Genomic DNA, 18,316 nt, shown 5'->3' on the forward strand with positions numbered 1-18,316 from the left:
ACACCAAACCATTTTTTTTGTGGATGAAATTGCAGCTCTTGAATCTATTTAGATTGTTCTTTGTCCCAAATGCGGCAATATTGCTTATTGACATAATTATCATTTGAGCGAGACATGGGCCTCATCGTTGAACAACATTTGGCTTTCGGATCTTTTTGGAGCTTTTCAAGAGCTCATAGAGCAAAGCGATATCGATTGGAAGGACGAGCGGCTTCAGTTCTTGCGCAAGCTATATTTTGTAAGCTTTTTCAATTCAACGTAAAATTCGCCAAGGCATTCCATACGTCAGTCCGAGATGTTGCGAACGGCGCCGAATCGAATCTCCATGGTCTCCCCAGCTACGGCTACTGTATCTTTAAGAATGTATGCTTGATGTGGTTTATTCAGTCGAATATTACCCAATAATGAATGCTGGGTCTCAAGATGTGTGATGGTGTTACGAATAGTACGCCACAGAACGTGAATTTTCTTAATAAAGTTCAACGATTTGTAAACGATGTTCAGGCGTTATTCATTCCGTGATGAAATTCCAAACAATACTGAACAAAAATAACATGACAGATTGATGAAAAAAGGCTATTGAAAAAGTACCTCTACTTGGATCACCCGTTAAAAAAAACTAATAGTTTCTTAAATAATTAGGACTAAAGTAAATATTATTAGTAGCATCAAGACGGAATGTAATCCTCATTTATTTCTCAGGAACTGGTATATTCATGTTAGAATTGAACAGGGCAGATGATAACTAATCTTGTTCATTTCTGCTTTAAGATTGTTTAATTTCACTAAGGTCATAAGCACTATAAAGTCAACTTGAAAGACAGTTAATTGGAACAAATTGAGGTTCTATAGCGATCAACATTTGTTGCCTAGTTCTCTGACAAAACGATCATTGATCTTGAGTAGTTCAGTTTAAAACAAAAATTGTGCAAATATCTTCAATTTTTAACTACAATAAAAAAGTCTTACGAGCGAACTGTTGGCCGAAAGGACGGTCTTAGGTAGTAAAAGGAACTCCACCAAGTATTCATTCACAGATGCTATAGCCTGACTGTTTAATATTAAGATATAAATTGTTGGCAATAACTTCCAGGAAGGAAGGCTAAACATATAGATTTATGAAAAATATCTAGTAACATTGGTTTTGCTATTTGGGAACGACACATAGTAATGCATAGACACATAATAATGCAACCTCTGAAACTTTATAACCAACGGCGTATGTTCTTTTAGAAAATATGTAAGCTTTATAAAAAACATGCATTCGCATGATAAAACTCTCTGGAAATGAACCGCTTTAATCCACAAACTTTAATTGGGCTACCAATCGACTTAACCGCACTGAATTCAGAAATCTCATTAATATTGCAGTGACTATTTTTTCTAACCTATTATAATATTATTTATAGCGTTCAGGTAGTGAAGGTTTAACAAAAAGTAAGGATCAGTTCTAAAGCATACAACGGACGAAATGAAGAGTTCCTAGTATGAAGTTTCAAAAGAAAAATTTATAATATGTGACCTGGTCTACGAAAAGGGAGCTAACGTGCGAAAACTAGTTTTCTGGGAAACAGCTGTTAAAAATAAACAACTCGTTTCGTCAGTTTCTCGTTATCTCTTTAATTGTTCTCCTTTTCAGAGGCTTCAAGGACGTCCAGTAAGTGTTGTTTTGGTCGGAATATTATTATAGTTCATCGCGTAAGTTGCTAGTGTGGAACATTTAAAAAAGTAACACTGAAGAAGTGACGTTTACTCTAATATCGCGCAGCTGCAGTTGTCTTGTTTTCATTCGTCTTTCTTTCCGGATGTTCTGTTATCACATTTGTGTTAGTATTTCTGTTGATTATCGGCTTCGCATTTCGCATGAAATGAAACATGAGTGTTGATGAGGAGTTCAGTGCCGTATACGGACAATATTTCCATGAAAAGGATGATGAAAACAATGAAGAGAGCGATTATGATGAAGACGAAGTATGTGTATCTCAGGCAGAAGATGATACCGAACAAACTTTTGTTAAGATTGACATGTCTGTTGTTGAAGTAAAGGAGGAGGAGCTGGTAACAAAATTCTGTTAAAACCTATCGATCCTGAAATGCCGAAAGTTATACAATCAGCCGGTTTATCTTTGGAACGTCAGTGGTACATCTATCACAATCTTCGCAGCTTAGTTTCGGATATATCTAAAGTAGATATTGTGGCTCCATTGCCGAAAGATTTGCCATCGAAGAAACGGAAGGCAAAAACTAGTGAAGATGTTCTCAAACCAGACGAGGAACCAGGTCCATCTTCCTCAGGATCAACACGTAAAAAGATCTCAAGGAAAACGACAACAAAGAAAAATACATAAACTACTCAGCATTATTATTTTTGGCCCATAATACCTACGTTTTTCTAGTGTATAATCATGTCTTTATAGCTTATAATTCAATGTATTTTGTTCATTACAAAAAAAATTATATTTTTTCGTATTTTTACTCTTATTTCTCTACATTTTTAGGGAACTTTCAAACTAGTTATGACTTTTTGGATTCTATCACGTGAAAAAGCATCTCATCTTCCATCCGAATCAACTAAAAAGTGAAAATTGATTTTTGACACCTAAGCCCCTTTCCGTAGACCAGGTCACATATAGAATTTATAAAAAATATGTACATTATAGATAGCCTAGTATTGTCCAAATCTCCACATTCCACAACCCAATTCAACTTCGAATGCAATAAACAAAATTGAAATAAAATTTCTATATTTATACAATATTTATTGACTCACAAACTCTGCTCTTCCTTGCTTATCTCGCCATATGTGATGAAACTCCTTTCATTTTCAATCCGTATTGAGTAAACTTTCATTTAATTTACCACAACTCCAGCTACTTTCTATTAACTTCCATCACAACTTACCAGACGTGTACGTGTTCATAAACAACCCTACCAATATGAGCACATTGCAGGAATACATGTGGAGCGAAGCACAGACACTGCACTTATTGTTTCGAAACTTTTATTGTCGTAGGCTATTAAACTTTTCCCATTAAAGAGCGGCCAATGTGCCAAATGAAGGCAGATCGAAAGCAACAATCTCTAAATTGCTGACCATCACTATGTCTTATTTGTTAAGTTTAAATGCGTATAACTATTAACCTTAATTGCTGGACAATTTACTTGCCTTGAGACTTATGGCAATTAATGAGAATGGTTATGATGACCACTTAAGCAAACATATGAAAGGAAATGCATAATATTTTAGAGGAAAACTTTACAGATTTAGTAGCAAAAAGATAAAGTGTTGATAAAGATTTCGCAAATATTTACTGGTATAATTATTAAACTAATTTTGCTGGCATATAGTGATTGTGTAAAACAGTTATGTATTAATCAAAAAGCTTTGTCTCTTCTACAACTATTTAACATTTGCAAAAAAGCGAGAAATAAGTAAGTAACGCAAAGGGTGTAAACCAGAGAATTTAAATTCCTTTTTTATATTACCCTTCATGGGTGCATTCCTTATAGAGTAAAAAAGACGAGAAGATTTTCATCTTGATTTCGATCGATCAAATTTTATGGCAGCTGAAAGCCTAAACCATTGGTTTTCGGAAAATGCAAAAGAACAGCTGGTACGACGAGGAGTGCCGTGTCGCAGCGGAGAGAAAACAGGCTGCCTATCTCGCAACGTTACGATCGACCACAATACGTGCGGGATGGGATAGATACCGAGAGTTGAAGAGGGAAGAGAGACGCATTTGCAGACAGAAAACGAAAGAGGCCGAAATGCGTGAGAATGAAGAGCTTGACAAGCTGGCCGACAGGGGTAATGCTAGAAAATTCTCCGAAAAAAAGGGGCGACTTACAGAAGGTTTCAAGACCGGAGCATACTCTTGTAGAACCCCCAAAAGCGATCTAGTGACGATGCCCAGAGCATACTTTAATTATGAAGGGAACACTTCTCCAGCCTGCTGAGTGGCAGTGAACGCACAACGCCAAGAGAAGACGAACCCGATTCCCCAATCGATGACAATAGAGCAGACGTTCCATTGCCAGACCATGAAGAAGTTCGAATAGCAATTACCCGCCTGAAGAACAACAAAGCGGCGGCGGCCAAGACCTGATAAGGAGTATGCATCAGCTGCTTTGCAAAATATGGCCGGACGACAGCATGCCCAACGATAGGAATATAAGGCGGCGCTAAGAACTGAAAATGAGTATGCATCAGCTTTTTTGTAAAATATGGTCTGACGAAAGCATGACCAACGATTAGAATTTAAGTGTGCTCTGCCCAATCCACAAAAAGGGGACCCCACAATCTGCGCCACCTATCGTCGGATAAGCCTTCTCAACATCGCATGTAAGGTTCTATTGAGCGTATTGTGTGAAAGATTAAAGCTGACCGTCAACAAACAGATAGGACATAATCAGTGAGACTTGATAATCCACGCCGAAGGTTGTGAAAAATGATCGCAAAATCAACCGAGATGAATTTTTTTACTCCCTGTAAATAAAACAATTCAGATTAAATGATATTCATGCAAAAATGTCAAACTTTCCAATGGAAATGTCAGATTGCAAACACTTACCCGGAAAAGAGAGCCCTCGTATCAGACACACACCAACAACTCTTCTTTGATTTCAAAAATACCCCTTTGACAGCCACGATTTCAAAGGCCTTTGAAGAAGCTGCCTTAATTTGGAATCCCCGCAAAAGTTATACGGCCGTGTAAGCTGACGTTGAGCAACACCAAAAGCAATATCTCCTGTCATCGCACTCGCGACTAGGCACCCACCTCACTGTTGACGGTCATAACTTCGAAGTTGGAGATAATTTTGTCTGTCTTTGAACCAGCATCAACACCAACAACAACGTCAGCCTCGAAATCTAACGCAGAATAACTCTTGCCAACAGGTGCTTCTTCGGACAAAGTAGGCAATTGAGAAGCAAAGTCCTCTCTCGGCGAACAAAAGCAAAACTCTATAAGTCACTCATTATTCCCGTCTTGCTATATGGTGCAGAGGCATGGACGATGACGACATTTGATGAGTCGACGTTGTATCGAATTCAATGTAACGATGAGGTGAATGAGATATACGACGACATTGACATAGTTCAGCGAATTAAAATACAGCGGCTACGCAAGCTAGGTCATGTCGTCCGAATGGACGAAAACACTCCAGCTCTGAAAGTATTCGACGCAGTACCCGCTGGGTGAAGCAGAGGAAGGGGAAGACCTAGACTCCGTTGGAAGGACCAGGTGAAGAAGGACCTTTCTTCACTTAGAATCTCCAATTGGCGCTACCTTGCGAAAAAGAAACGAGAAACGACTTAGCGCGCTAAAGTGCTATGTTAACTTCGTTCATAGCCGAGAAAGTTATCTGATCGATATCTAAACAAGTAAGGAAGGGCTAAGTTCGGGTGTCACCGAACATTTTATACTCTCGCATGATAAAGTGATAATAATTTAGATATTTTTTTATTTTGCTGTAAAATTAATTAGATTAGATCAATTTGTGTACTTTGAGTATTGAATTGTATTTTCATTTCCTAATGTATGTATATATTATACAGAGAAGGCATCAGATGGAATTCAAAATAGCGTTACATTGGAAGAAGACGTGGTTGTGAACCGATTTCATCCATATTTCGTATATGTCATCAGGTGTTAAGAAAATATTATGTGAATTTCATTGAAATCCAATGGTTTTGGTCCAACAATAGGTTTTTTAAAAAGTCTGGGTGCAGCTTCGTTCTGCCACTTCTTCCGTAAAATTTAGTGTTTCTGGCGTTTTTTGTTAGTCGGTTAACGCACTTTTAGTGATTTTCAACATAACCTATGGGAGGTGGGCGTGGTTATTATTCGATTTCTTCCGTTTTGAACTGATGGAAATGCCTGAAGGAAACGACTCTATAGAGTTTGGTTGACATAGCTATAGTAGTTTCTGTATAAAAAACTTAGTACAGGGGCCACGCCCACTTTTCAAAAAAAATTACGCCCTTCCCTAATGCGATCCCTTGTGCCAAATTTCACATTAATATCTTTATTTATGGCTTAGTTATGACACTTTATAGGTTTTCGGTTTCCGCCATTTTGTGGGCGTGGCAGTGGGCCGATTTTTCCCATCGTCGAACTTAACCTTCTTATGGAGCCAAGAAATACGTGTACCAAGTTTAATCATGATATCTCAATTTTCACTCAAGATCACGGGCGGACGGACAGACATATCCGGATTTCAAAAACGGAGACTCTTTTAGTTTTAGGACTTACAAACGTTATGTGAACAAAACTATAATGCAACTTTGCATATAAAAACAGAACGGAGAATTAAAATTCTTAGGCCGCTGATTGCTGCATAATCTGACCAACGGAATATCATATATCATACATCAGAAATATACAAAATATTTTATTATATCCGATTCACATCTCAACCATTTAACCATATAATCCATATTAAGATAGCTTAAAACATATATGCCTTATGGTAACTCATAAAAGAACTGTAAAAATATTTCTTCCTTAACAAAAGTCATAATACCACTATCTTAAGTCTTAAGTCTCAAGTCTTTATCTAATTACTTTTTTTTATAGTAAATGCCTATAGGAGGCGTGGGGCTCTATAAATTTTTACCCTTTATGACCACTGGAGCCACTATTATTATTATATTATTTTTTTATTATGGGGTAGTACTCGTATACACTCTTAGAGAGCTGCTGTCAAGTTCAAGTACAGGCGAGTCATTCTGGTTTGATTTTGATCACTGAGAAAGCGTGCTTGTCCTCGGATTTAAAAGTTAGAAAAGTTTTCAAGAAAATTTCCTTTATAGCATAAAAGTGGCAGCAGATTTTTTAGAAATATACTATTCACTTTTTAAATTGAAATTTTAATGACTCTTCTCTAAAAATTTAAAGAAATTTCGCTGACATCCCGTCTGAAGCCAACGTATAGAAACAGATACTGTATTAATGCAAAATTACACCATTTTGAAGAATGTTACAAATATAATATTTCTATTAAAAACATACATATGAATAAACGGCGTTAAACATGATGAGGTCGGGAAAAATATTTCCGTTTTTTAATGCATACCACTAAAAAATAATTCCACTTCAAAGAAAGATAATTGAAAAATACTTTTGCATCAAAGCCACAATAATGCAGTAATGAAATCTGTTTTCAAAAAATACTTAATAAAAATCCAATTAGTAACTTATTTGTGAATGAAAAAAAAGAATAAAAAATGCAACAGCAAGCCAAAGTAATAACTGTACCATTGTATTGATGTTTTTGCTGCTATCTCATGGGGTTACATAAGGTTTTCGCATTTAATATTTTTATAAGCGATATATACTTTGAAATATCAAGTTATCAATTCTTGCAACTTGTTTGAAATTTAAGTTGATCTAAAAGTAAAGAATCTATAGAAATTATTCTGAAAACTTGTCTAGAAGCTGGTAAATTGATATAAAAATCTGCTAATACTTACTCCTACTGTATAAAATTTCATTTTTAAGGAAACTAAATAGAAAAAAATTATTTTTGCCTTTTTTTATTGTAAAATTATGTATTCTTTTCATTATGTTATGTTATGGTACGTTATGTACAAGATAATACGTTGTGTCATCGTATGTTATACACACAAAGCAGAAGTAGTCCTCCTATCAGAAGATGCTATAAATTTTGCAACTGACCTCTAATGTCAATTTCTGTTTTGACATTTGTGCAGTAAACACATGCGAAATACACGCAATGGAGCGCTACACTGCTCCAGTACACGGGTTATTGTGACTATTTATTTGACCAATAGTCGGTCGGTGATTTTAGCACAACGTGAATTTCGTCGCAAATTTCGTGGCCGTCCGACACCTACTGGTGAAACACTGCGACGTTTAGCCGCTCGCCTCGAAGAGACTGGAACAACACGAGATGCTGTCAGGCGGGTCAGACCCCGAAGTAGCCCTTTTGTAGAGAATATTGCTGCTGTTGCCGAGGATGTCATGGAAGCGCCGTCGACATCGACCAGACGACGTGCCACGCAAATGGGTATCAGTAGACGGTTTTTACAGAAAATTTTGGTACTTGATTTGAAGATGTTTCCGTACAAAGTCCAGACGGTGCATCAGTTGTTAGCTGCTGACCGCCAATTCGCGTCTAACATACGCTCAAGCCATCCTTAATCACCACCAAGAGGAAGATGATTTTTCATTTTCATCTTAGCGGGTACGTAAATAAGCAAAATTTACGCTTCTGGGGCACTGAAAATCCGCGTGTAACCCACGAAGAGCCATTACACCCACTCAAAGTCACTGTGTGGTGTGCTGTTTTCGCGGGAGGAGTCATCGGACCTTTTTTCTTCGAAGACGTCGCGGGCCAAACGGTTACTGTGAGTGATGAGCGCTACAGAGCAATGATCAACGAGTTCTTTTTGCCGCAACTTGATGAATTGGGATTGGAAAACACGTGGTTCCAACAGGACGGTGCAACGGCACACACTGCACGTGCCACAACCGATATGCTGAATGCAAATAAAAATAATCCACGAGCAGAATCAAAGTTTTTCATATTTTAAAAAAATTGCAGCCAAAAAACATCGGAAGGTTATTTTGTTATTGCGATATTCAGCTTTGTTATTTTATGCTAAGTCATAACAAGTTAGGTTATGTAATGTTTTGTTTTGTTGCGACACATAGGCAGATCGGTAGGTAAGTAGAGTGGCTGTCTGAAGACGCACCTAGCACTATAAGTAGACCGGGGCTAAAACCCCTAACTGTATTATGTCCTCCATGAACCAACTTGTGATCCTGATGAAGTTGATCAGTGCATGGTGTTTTATAAAACCCTTGACCGATAGGTGCGATTATTTATAGTATGATCTTTTTCTAACACCTGACATGTTGTAGTCTAATAGCATATTTGCCAATTAGGCAGTGACCTGTTACTACTCCTAAGGGAGTTCTTATGCCATTTCTGTGGAATTTGACTGCTTATTGAGAAAGTCAGGGATTAACTCCATAGAGACTCAGCAATATCTAGAACATGGTTATTAATTAAATATCTTCAAGTAGTCAGAGGCATTTAAAATACCTCTTTCCGAAGTCTAATTGCAGGGTGCTATCGACTCTGGTTAGTTCATCTGCTTTTCAATTACCAGGAATATCACTGTATCGTGAAACCCATTGCAAGTTTATTGAGAAAAAGAATGTTAGATCCACTAAGCCATCGAGGCTGTCTTTGACGAAACCCTAGAAGATTTAAGTGATTATAGTGATATATAAATATATTTCTTGCTGTGAGCACATCCTTTGCCAGAACAAGAAATCTGCTTTAATTGCTGTGATTTCCACTTGGAATACACCTCAATGGTCTCGTAATAGGACGGCGATTCCGTTATCTAATGTTGGTGAAAAGACACCACCTTTCACCTGCTTATCTAGTGCTGGCCCATCCGTTTAGATAATTATCCCTGTGTCTCTGGAAGGAAAGCCAATATTGGGAACCGTAAAATCTATGTAAAAACGGATACGACCATAAATAAGTTCGAATAGCAATTACCCGTCTGAAAAACGTCAAAACGGCGGAACTGATGGGTTTCCGAACGAGCAATTCAAATATGGCTGCGATTAACTGATGAGGAGCATGCATCAGTTTCTGGTTTTGGTATCCGCGCAAAACTAATAGGGCTGTGTAACCTGACGTTGAGCAACACTAAAAGCTCTGTCAGGATCGGGAAGAACCTCTCCCAGCCGTTCGAAACCAAACGAGGTTTCATACAAGACGACTTCCCATCCATTTACTCTTTACTCAATTGGTGGAGGAAATAATATGATCTGCAGAGCTAATTAGAGAAGGTACAGTCTTTTATAGAATGTACAGCTGATGGCGTATACCGATGATATTAGCGAAGTCGTAGATAATTTCATCTATCTTGGAGCCACCATTAATACCAACAACAACATCATCCTCTTACCTACAGGTTCTACTTCGGACAGAGTAAACAATTGAGAAGCAAAGCTCTCTCTAGACGAACAAGGACCAAATTCTGCAAGTCACTCACTACACCCGTCCTGCTATATGGTGCAGAGGCGTTGACGATAACAACAACAAATGAGTCGGCGTTACGAGTTTGCAAGGGAAAGGTTCTGCGGAAGATTTATGGTCCTTTGCGCGTTGGCCACGGTGGATATCGCATTCGATGGAACGATGAGCTGTACGAGATATATGACGACATTCACACACTTGTAGTTCAGCGAACTAAGAGCGCTGACTAGGTCATATTGTCCAGATGGATGAAAGCACTCCAGCTCTGAGAGTATTCGACGCAGTACCCACCGGGGGAAGCGGAGGAAGAGGAAGACCTCCAGGCCGTTAGAAAGACCAATTGGATAAGGGCCTGGACACACTTGGCGACTGAAGCGCTGTGGTAAACTCGGCTTTAACCGCGTAAGCTGGGTCTACGCCTATAAAAAATAAGTTAGGGAGTCTTTCCTCAACTTAACAGCTGACTTTGCTGCCAGTTGCTTGCAGAACAAGCCTATGGGCAATAAATATAAAACTTACTTTTGTGCCTCATTGAGCGTTGTTCTAAGAGCAGCTCTTATGCACAGATTAATTCCTCTTTGTGTGATTTCCATACGCCTTACCAAGTTTTCTTTTCCATTATTGGCCACCATACCAATATACCATATGTCATAATCGGCCTTACAACAGCTGTATTTAGCGAATGAGTTGCAAGAAGTGTTTGTCTCCATTTGGGCCCCAACATCCTTTTACGGGTGTAAAGTGATGTAGCTGCTTTTCTTACCCTTGCCTCTAAATTTGGTTGCAATGACAGCTTCCTGCCTACAGTTAGTCCCAAGTAGCTTGCTTTCATTCCTATTGGTAGCCTGGTACCATTTATTAGTACTGTCTTGCTGGCATTTAAGTTCAGTCAACATGAGATAGCCTTCCAATTTATGGTGGGTTATTTAACTTGTTTGGCTTTGTTAGGCTTTATTATGCTGTGCTATATTTTATAATTACTATATGTAACCCATCAAATAATGATTTTCCCCCAATAACTTACTCCTAAGCTGGTATTTTATTGCAAATATATTTTCACCTTGGGATGTCATCCAATTACTACCACAGCTTATACATTTAGCCTTAAGTTAACAAATGTCACTTAGCGCTGCAACTATCACCAGCTAACTAAGTTAAACTCAACAGAGCCATAAAGTTAAACTAATACGATTAAAGCAATTGCTGAGCTGTCACCTAACAAGCTGTTGGAATGTAAAAAACGCCATCATCTCTGCCAACGATAAGCGATTAATTGCGAATTTTCAATTCAGTGGCAGCAATAACTACATATGAAACTGCTGCGGGCAATAAAATTCCATCAGTTCTAAGACAATTTAATATCCAGGCAATGGGAAAAAGTAGAAGGGAAGCAGCAGCGGAACTTTGCGCGCCAACGAGATGCCGCTGCAGAGGCAAAGAGCGCGTACAATTAAAATCACTTTTCATTTGATTTCATTACATAATTACATCCGCAGGTTATTTGTTTATTGCGAAAATACTTTCCATGGTTAAAGAGTTACTGCGATTCGTTTATTTTCGGTACATAAGAACACTTTCGCTGTACATGTGTACGGGAAAGTTGGAAAGTGCTGCCTGGCCGTGTCAACAACGATTTGTGTTTAATTACGAAACGCCGCGAGCTTTATTTACAATTTACACTAATTTCGCAGAGCTCTAATAAAGCAACGCGAGAATACAAAGCAGCACAGATTGCTAAAGACAATTAAATTAATAGGAATATATGTAAATATATGTATGTATTGTTGTGGGCACAAAATAGTAAGACTTTAAATTTAAATTTCGCGCGAAAACTCCTTCGTCAAAATATATTTTTTTCTAGGTAGGTTTGACTCTCAGTGATATCTGTGCCAAATGTCACATCGAAAAAATTATTGGTGTTTAATGTACGCTTACATTTCTGAAGTACACAAAGTGCATTCAACGATATTTACGATGAGTGAGATCATTCAGCAAAGAAGTTCCCTTAAATTTTGTGTGCGGAATCAAATTTCTGTTGCCAAGACGTTTAGAATGTTTGAAACAGCCTTTGGTGATAATGTTTTGTCGCGAGCAAATGTTTATTCAAAGCGGGTCGAGAACGTCCACGCCCCGGAGGCCATCAATATCAACTTATGATCAACACGTCAAAACAAAGGAACTGGTGCTTGAGAATCGACTATTAACAGACAGAGATCTTACTGACATCGTTGGAATATCGGATGGATAGTGAAAACCATTCTAAAAGATCATGTGGGTCTAAAAAAAGTGAAAGCACTATTAGTCCCAAAATCAATTTTTTCGAAATACAGTGTTTCCTTAAAGTCAGTGAAAAAATGCTTTCCAACTACCAGAATGTCATGAAACGTATTATTAATGGCGGACAGACCATCCAAAGTCCGAATATGGTGAGAAATGTGAACCCAAAAATGCCACGACAAATCAGATGTGGTGCAAACTGTCAACGAGAATTATGCTCTTGGTTTTTGCACCAGGATAATGCACCGTCGCATACTGCATTCATTCTTCGTGAGTTTGTCGCCAAATTTTCAACCAATATCATGCCGCAACCACCGTATTCGCATGATTAAGCTTCGTGTGACTTCCGCCTATTCAGTAAATCATTTTGATCGCTCCAGGGAAATCGTTTTGAAGCCATGAAATGTACTCCGAAAATTGACTTTAACAACTATTTCGCGGATAGAAAAAAACGTTGATACAATTGGGTTAGAACCAAGAAGGTTTACTTTGCGAGGGACGACATAAATTTTGAAGAATAAATTACAAATTTTAAAATTATGAACAAAGTTTTTATATTCTTTGCCTGCAGAAGTATTTAAATTTATAATGAAGAAGCGCAGAATTGAGAATATAAAGATATAGTCAATTAATAAATATTATATATATATATATATGTATATATAGTTCATATATATTTTTGGAACATTAATTTTTCAAATACCCTTCTTAAAAAGCATTCTTACTCATTTCAAAATTAAGGAAGCTTAATTTACCACCATTAACTCTTTTCTACATGTAATTCATGGTTTAAGAAGGAACACCGGGTCTATACAAGAAAACAAAAGAACACTCCTAGTATAATTAAAATGTACAAATTGTCCAATTAATTGAACTACTAACTCTTAACCGTCAAGAGGTTTCTCGGCTTATACATTATGAATCCAGATTATATTATTTCACTTAGTAACTCCTTTATACAGGGTGTGTCCAGAAAGTAATAGGGCTGAGTCCTTCAAATTTTCTTGTCATACTTCCACACGCCGTCATTTCTGGTCGTCAGTGAGCACTTTTGGGACCATCTTTGCGCACTCCTTGCACATGTTCAAGTGCTCCGTCATAATGTCATGAACCACAGATTTTGATAAATTTAACAACTGGGCAATTAAACGAATACTTAGTGGATGGTCTGAGTTCAAAACTTTGCGCACACGAGTCACATTGTCGGTGTTTGTCGAAGTCGCAGGTCTCCCAGCACGGTCGCCATTAGCGACCCCTTACCGGGTGTGAAACACACAACTTCTTGCTAAAACAACATCTGCGTAAGCCTGCTTGATCATATCAAACGTCTCTGTCGCAGATTTACCGAGTTTCACACAGAATTTAATGGCGTACCTCTGCTCTAACGAACGCTGCATTTTCGACTTGCACCACTCAGAGAAACACGTCGCACGAAAATGGTTGTCCTGAGTCTCCAGGTGCTCGTAGAGAACTGACCAGCGCTCGTTCGCCAGCTTGGAACGCCTTTTACCGAATCCAGTCGAAGCTTTGAATTACAGTCGCTGTGGAAGGAGATCAGTCCGATTACTTTCTGAACAAACCCTATAGTTTAAAGAATGTTTCTTTCAAAATTGTCAATCCTTTGGCCAATATATGAAGTAATTAACTGTTGACAACTAAAATGTGATCAGGGCCTACATATTTCCTGAGCTTAACAAAAACATTCCTAATCTGACTTAAACTACAGACCTAATAGTAAGAAACTGATTTAAGATGATCAAAGCTCAGATTTTTCTATGAAATCATACAAAAATTTAAAACATTGTTTTGATCTCAAAATATGCTGAACAAAAACGGATCAAAGATCACTCACACCAAACAATGAAGGGATGATGATAGGTGTTATACCTGTATATAAATATATCAGTCGGAGTTGAGACTAGTGTCGTGAAGAACAGAGGAGAGTTTCTCCAAGCTTCTTTGTCGATTTACATTTGTCTAATAAAATTGGTAAAATTCAACCGCCTACAAAAAATATTGTGATATTTGGGTCAAGTTTAAAAAGTGTAATTTTTTAAAGTTACTAAAACAGCAATATATAATAAAAATTTTGTGCATAACACCAAAAACACACCTACATACTTCCAGTGGAACGCAATTTGATTCGAAATGATGGCCCATACTTTACAATAACAAAATCAGCCTTCAAATGAAATCACTGTTGCTATTTGCGTTTTCAAGCATACTGGATTTTGTAGCCTTCCGAAAAAAAACAATCGTATTATAAAAAAAACCTTCCGATGTTTTTTGGCTGCAATTTTTTTAAAAATTAAAAACTTTGATTCTGCTTGTGGATTATTTTTATTTGGTCTTTTAAATTTTTTTACATCAAGTCGAGAATATGATATCATGTAAATGGCCGCCGCTACAGTTGATTGTCATTTGAGCCCTTTTATGGCATTTTCCATCACTTTGGCCAGAACTTCCGGCGATAGGTCTTCACATTCTTGACGGATACTGTGTTTAAGGCCTGCAAGAGTCTGAGGGTTGTTGACATAAACCCGTGATTTCAAAAAGCCCCACAAAACGAAGTCTGGAGCGGTCAAATCAGGCCCTCTTGCTAGCCAGTGCAAGTCGCCAAAACGGGAGATTAGGCGCCCGAGAAATGCATCCTTCAGCATATCTGTTATGGCACGTGCAGTGTGTGCCGTTGCACCGTCCTGTTGGAACCACATGCTTTCCAATCCCAATTCATCAAGTTACGTCAAAAAGAACTCGTTGATCATTGCTCCGTAGCGCTCACCACTCACAGTAGTCTTCGAAGAAAAAAGGTCTGATAACTCCTCCAGCGAAAACAGCAAACCATACAGTGAGTTTGAGTGGGTGTAATGGCACTTCGTGGGTTACACGTTGACTTTCAGTGCACCAGAAGCGTAAATTTTGCTTATTTACGTACCCGCTAAGATGGAAATGGGCCTCATCACTCATGATTATTTTTGATGAAAAATCATCTTCCTCTTCGTCGTGATTAAGGATGGCCTGAGCGTATATTAGACGCGATTGGTGGTCAGCAGCTAACAGCTGATGTACCGTCTGGACTTTATACGGAAACATCTTCAAATCTTCTATCAGAATTCGCTGTAAACACTGTCGACTGATACCCACTTGCGTGGCACGTCGTCTGCCGATGACAACGGCGCTTCCATGACATCCTCGGCAAAAGCAGCAATATTATCTGCAGAGCGGCTACTCCGGTCGTCGGAGCGCTAGATTCCTGTTTACGCATCCTGGGACGCACCTTGTATAATTCTGGTACATATGTACTATATATCTGTCAAGAAACGAGTTCGAAAATGTTTGAAATGTCTAAATAATCTATTAAGTTAGTCAAAACGCTTCCTAGTTAATAGTGTAAGTTAGCGGTTGGTGATGTGAGTTGGGTCGCTTTACCAGATTTTTACAATATCCCAAAATTGAACTTTACGGTCCGTTTAACAGCAATGCTATAAAAGCTTTCCAACGAAAGCTTATGGAGCTTGCACGAAAGTTAATATAGTTATGGATGTGTATGTGTATTCCGGGTCGTTTGTTTGGTTAAAGCTTCCGGGAAAAGTAAAACTTAAAAGCTTTTATTAACTTTTATCTACTTCAGATGTGAAGAATTTGCCTCAAATCTTATCAGATTCGCTTATGAGTAGCGACTGTTATTAGAGTTAATTTTTTCTATAATATAAAAGTTTGGATCTGAAGGCTACTGACACTAATAAGAGATAAGAGTAAATCTTCGATTGTTTTATAGAAGGAAAGCGCAAATTTTTTGTCGAAAGAGCTATTAAATCATCTTTTACTAGCACTGAAACCGTTTATGCAGTAAGAGCCGAGTTAACAACAGTGCCAGGCTTTTCTTCTTTTCGCTATTTGGCACCAATTGAGAATACCAAGTATAGCCAGGTCCTTATCCACCCGATCTCTCCAACGGAGTGGAGATCTTCTTCTTCCTCTGCTTCCCCGGGCGGGTACTGACTCGGGTACTGGTTTTTGAAGCCACTGATATCAATATCATCGTCATGCTCCAGCAGATGTACATATACTCTTATAGAAGAGTACCTCTTCGTATTTACTGCAGTGGATTAAAGAAGGCACGCGATAGGAAATGTAACTATCTGAAACTTTCTTTAGTATCGAACAGCTCGGAGAGATTCTTTCCGATCCTAGCGGAACTTTTGGTGATGTTTACAATAAGTTTACAGAACGATAATTGTTTTGGGGGGATGTCAAATTCACACATAGCGGCAGCATCTTTTCGTGCTGTCGAAAGTGGGTTCGCCATCTCCTGTTGTTACCTTTTCACTGCTGTTCAGCAGGATGGAGAACTGTTCCTTCCATAAATTGACTATACTCTTGACATCAGCTCTTTGGGTCTTATAATAAAATGCTCCAGTCTTGAAACCTTTCCTTTGCTTCTATTCATCTTCCATTGTTGCAAGGCGCTCATCCATCGCAGTGAATGAAAGGTTTCGACAACTGAGTCTTTTTCCCACCACGGCCCCACACCAAATTTACGCTCCTTTATAAAACCGCTGTAAGAAATGTCACAAAGATCTACTCGCCACCATTCTTTTCCCGCCCATCGCATATCTTGGACAGATGCTGCACAGCAGCATGTTCCTTACTTAAGGAATTTCCATTAATAAGTCTGCAGTTGTCCCCACCAAAAGTGTGGTCTTTCATCCGAGGCTCTTATCATTTTTTCAGTGGAAGTGAAAGAGAAATTCCCAAACTCAACGATGCAAAAATGAAAGTGGAACTATTTCTAGGACAACAAATACGGCAGCAGATGAAATATAAGGCTTCGGAGAAAAACTGAATGATCAGGAAGAACTCGCTGGAAATGTTTTATAAAAGTAATCCAATATTTTTAAGGAAACCATAAATCGGAAAATTACGAAGGCTTAATAAAGAATGTATACTGTGTATTTAAAAAAACGAATGCCGGAGAAACAAGGCGAAAAGTTCCACCAGGAAAGCTCTATAATGACGAAGCAGTAACAACGGAAATAGAGCGCAGGAATGCTATCAAATTATGGTTAGAGACTTAAAAAAACCTTCCAGAAGCCAAATATTCACCAATATTATTTTATATTATTATTTTTTTAAATGAGGCTGATGTTATTTTTTTTTGATGTCATGCTAATGATGATATGCAACTTATTTAAAAAGAGTTTTCATGATCCAAGAAGTTAAAAGTTTGCTTATCCTGCTGACTTCCTTTTCTTCATTATATTACTGGAGAAAATAATATAAGCTGCAGAGTTAAATAGAGAAGGTACAATTTTCTATAAAAGTGTACAGACAGAGAAGTGCAGACGTTCGCCGATGGTTCTGCTTTCCCCAAGTGAAGCATATGAGTCTGGTAGTGCACGAAGATAACACGAAATATCTCCTGTCATCAAACAAACAGTCGTCGCACTATCGACTTGGCTTCCACGTCATTGTTGACAGTCATAACTTCGAAGTAATACATAATTTCGTCTATTTTGGAGCCAGTATTAACACCAACAACAATGCCAGCCTCGAAATCCAACGGCTGGAAATCCAACGTTCCTCTCTCGACGAACAAAGACCAAACTTTATAAGTCACGCACTATTCCCGTCCTTCTATATGGTACAATGGACAATGACATCATCTAATAATTCGGTTATTGGAGTGTTCGAAAGAAAGGTTCTGCGGATGATTTATGATTCATTGCGCATTGACAATTAAATAGTTCAGCAAATCAAGAGACGGCAATTGCGCTGGCTGCCTCCTGTTGTCCGGATGTATGGTAATACTCCAGCTTTGAAAGTATTCTCACCGGTGGATGCAGAGGAAGAGAAAGAAGAAGACCTCCACTGGAGAGAACAAGTAGAGAAGGACGGGTCTGCATTTGGTATCTCGAATTGAAGTCAAATAGTGAAAAGGAAGTACGACTGGCGCGCTGTTGTGAACTCGGCTACCGCGTAAGCGGTAACTACACCAATAACAAAGAAGAAC

This window comes from Bactrocera neohumeralis, chromosome 2 (genome assembly GCF_024586455.1).
Source record: "Bactrocera neohumeralis isolate Rockhampton chromosome 2, APGP_CSIRO_Bneo_wtdbg2-racon-allhic-juicebox.fasta_v2, whole genome shotgun sequence".
Classification (NCBI taxonomy): Eukaryota; Metazoa; Arthropoda; class Insecta; order Diptera; family Tephritidae; genus Bactrocera; species Bactrocera neohumeralis.